A 3,853-nucleotide genomic window follows, 5' to 3' on the forward strand; every position below is an offset into this window, starting at 1 on the left:
AATACTGTACGATATCACTTATATGTAGAACCTAAAATATAAAACAAACTAGTGAGTATAACCAAAAAGAAACAGACTCACAGATACAGAGAACAAACTAGTGGTTACCAGTAGGGAGAAGGAAGTGGGAAGGGGAAAAATAAGGGTAGGGGATTAAGAGGTACAAACTACTATGTATAAAATAAATAGGCTACAAGGATATATTGTACAACGCAGGAATATAGCCAATATTTTATAATAACTATAAATGAAGTATAACCTTTAAATATTGTGAATCACATACTTACCTGGCAGGGGAGATAGCATGATCACGAAGGTGGTTTTCCCAGGGTAAGGCTTATCCATTGCACTCTGGATGTGCTGACCCCTGCGATTTCCCCAAATGTGGAAAACTCGACTGCATAATTTGTGGTAGTGGGGGATGGCACTCGTGTTTTCCCCTGGTCTTTGTAGGTTTTGAAAAACAGACGTCTGGGACTTCCCTGGTGGTCCAGTGGTTAAGACTCTGCGCTTCCACTGCAGAGGTCACGGGTTCCATCTTTGGTCCGGTAACTAAGATGCCACATGCCGTGTGGCATGGCCAAAAACAAAAAACAAAAAAACCCCGTGAATCACTATAGTATACCTGAAACTTAAATAAAATCAACTGTACTTACATACATACAAAAAATTTTTTAATAATTATTGATGGGTTTGCATTTAGTACTATTTTGTTCATTGTTTCCTGCTGTTTTGTAGTTCCTCTATTTCTTTTTTCTTCTCTCACTCACTTGCTTTGTGATTTGATGATTTTCTGTAGTAGTATGCTTAGATTCTTATCCCTTTATCTTTTGTGTATCTACTATAGGTTTTTGCTTTGTGGTTACTGTGAAGCTTACCTGTAACAAGTTATAATGGTCTATTCTACATTGATAACAACTTAAGTTTGAACACATTCTAAAGCTCTAGATTTTTACTCTCCCCCACACCCATTTTGTTTTTGAAGTCACAATTTGCATCTTTTTATCCTGTGTATCCCTTAACAAATTATTATAGTTATAGTTATTTTTTACCACTTTTGTCTTTTAACCTTCATACTAGCTTTACAAGTGATTAACCACCACCTTTATAACGGATTATCCTGAATTTTACTATATATTTACTTTTACCAGTGAGATTTATACTTTCATGTTTTCCTATTACAGATCTTCCTTGACTTATGATGGATTTATGTCCCAATAAACTCATCGTTAAGCTGAAAATATTTAAGTCAAAACTGCATGTAATACAAGTAACCTACTGAACATCATAGCTCAGCCTAGCCTACCTTAAATGAGCCAGAACACTTACATTAGCCTACAGTTGGGCAAAGTCACCTAACACAAAGCTTATTTTTATATTAAAATGTTGAATATCTCATATAATTTATTGACCACTGTACTGAAAGTGAAAACCAGAATGGTCATATGGGTACTCACCATTAAGGTACACAGCTGAAAGCACAGTAGGCCTGAAGAATGTTTGAAGCATTGAACTAAAATGAATTGCTGGATGATATGGAGGCTACAGAGACAGGGTCATCAATTTCTCTCCTGATGAGGCTTGAGAATAGCTGGTAGAAGGCATCGGGGCATCTATACTTGCTAATGGTTTAGCAGGCATAGTGTTATTCAGGAAGCTTTCAAGTTTTGACTGTACAGTTTGTTTCTTCTTTTCATTACATATTTCTCTACAGCAAATAAGAGTATCCTGTATCTGCCTGTTAGCTCTTGAGAACCTCTTGTAATTGATGTCCATCTCTTCTAATATCCATATGCCCCTGCTCATAGTAGTAAATGTCTCTGCCAGTTTCTTTGCTATGAACTTTCTTGGTGCCTTGGGTATAACTTCTTCTTCCTCTGCCTCAACTTCTTTACTTTTTTTTTTTTAAGTCTTTATTGAATTTGTTGCAATATTGCTTCTGTTTTATGTTTTGGTTTTTTTTGGCTGCGAGGCATGTGGGATCTTAACTCCCCAACCAGGGATCAAGCCCACACCCCCTGCTTTGGAAGGTGAAGTCTTAACCACTGGACTACCAGGGAAGTCCCCCAACTTTTTAACTTTTTTTTCCTCCAGTTTGATCAGCTCCTCATTGGAAAGCTCTTCAGCCTTGACGCCAGCAAGCTCATGAATATCCTCTTCATCAACGTCCAACTCTAGCTGTTTCTCAAGCACTAGTATCTTGTTACTTACTATTTCATCAACAGCAGAATCTTTTGAATGTGTTCACATATGTCTTCACACATTGCTGTGTGACTTCTTTCCATGCTACAGCAATGCTCTGGATAGCATTTAGAATATGAAAACTTTTCCAGATCTCTCAGAGCATTTGGCCAGATTCAGCCAGTTCAAAAGCGTATGCAAACATTTGGCATAAATAGGGTGCTCTGAATGTAGCTATTGCACCTTGGTCCATTGACTATATGAGTACCGTTGTGATCAGCAGCAAATACACAACGTTTACATCATGTCACTGATATGATGTGGATGCCTTGGAGCATTGTCTAAGATCAGAAGAATCTTGAATTGAATGTTTTGCCTACAACATTCTCTTGCGTGCACAATAAAACTGTTCAAAAACCTGTTTTCAAACAATGCTAATGTCATCCAGGCTTTCCTGTTATGGCAACAATAAATGGGAAGTATATGCTTTCTCATATTCCTGAATGCTCTAGGGTTCTCCAAGTGGTAGATTAAGAAAAGTTCTAATTTGAACCTTGCAACATTTCTACCCCAAAGTGGCATTATATAGTCTTTGAATGCCTTGAATCCTGGCATTGTCTCGGACTTCTGATGAATGTATGTATGCTCTGGCATACACTTTCAGAACAAACTACTTTCATCGACCTTACATACGTGTTCTGGCAAATATTTCTCATCCACAATTATCCTATGCAGTTCTTCCTTAAACGCTGTGGTACCTTTAGTATCAGCAACCTGCTGCCTCACCACTGACGTTCATGTTATGAAAATTACGATGCCTTTTGAAACGTTGGAATCACCCACACCTCGCTATAAACATTTGCGTATATGTAAGATCATCAGCATGCTCTTTTATAGTTTTTACAAGTTTTAAAAAATATTTATTTGTTTATTTTTATTTGGTTGTGCTGGGTCTTAGTAGTGGCAGGCAGGCTCCTTAGTTGTGGCTCAGGCTCCTTAGTTGCAGCTCACCGGCTCCTTAGTTGTGGCATGCGAACTCTTAGTTGCAACATGCATGTGGGATCTAGTTCCCTGACCAGGGATCAAATGGGGGGCCCCTGCATTGGAAGCACGGAGTCTTAACCACTGCGCCACCAGGGAAGTCCCAGCATGCTCTTTCAGTGTATGGAAAAAACTTATTGCCTTAGCCTAGATCCTCAGTAGGCTAAGTGGTATGCACTTCTGTATCTGGTATTCCACTCTAGTGTCGATAAATTTTTTCATATCATCAATTAGCCCAGCTAATTTCTTCATGAAGACAGTGGATGTAACTGATGCTGACAATTTCATTGCATCACTGATTCGCTTATCCTTTAAGATGGTCGAGATCATCGATTGCAAAAGTCCTAACTCACATGTGATGGCCATTACTGGCTTTCTACTTTCATGCAGGGCAATTATCTTGAGTTTCAACTCAAGAGTAATTGCCTTCCTGTTCTTCTCATCAGAAGCAGGAAACAACACAATACACTATAGAGTATCGGTTGTTTAACCCTCATGATCGCATGGCTGACGGGGAGTTGTGGCTCACTGCCACTGCCCAGCATCATAAGAGAATATCATATCACATGTGACTAGCTCAGGAAAAGATCAAAATTCAAAATTTGAAATATGGTTTCTACTGAATGCGAAT

The 3,853-nt window shown here is 38.6% G+C and overlaps 1 non-coding gene across 1 annotated transcript; it reads left to right on the forward strand.

The window, feature by feature from the left end:
• The first annotated feature begins 279 nt into the window (after positions 1-279).
• On the forward strand, positions 280-443 carry LOC114889847. Its single transcript, XR_003792147.1, has one exon. It is a non-coding gene; the product is annotated as a U1 spliceosomal RNA (small nuclear RNA).
• Positions 444-3,853: the final 3,410 nt, after the last annotated feature.

This window comes from Monodon monoceros, unplaced genomic scaffold (genome assembly GCF_005190385.1).
Source record: "Monodon monoceros isolate NGI ecotype Baffin Bay Population unplaced genomic scaffold, NGI_Narwhal_1 Super_Scaffold_9, whole genome shotgun sequence".
NCBI lineage: Eukaryota > Metazoa > Chordata > Mammalia > Artiodactyla > Monodontidae > Monodon > Monodon monoceros.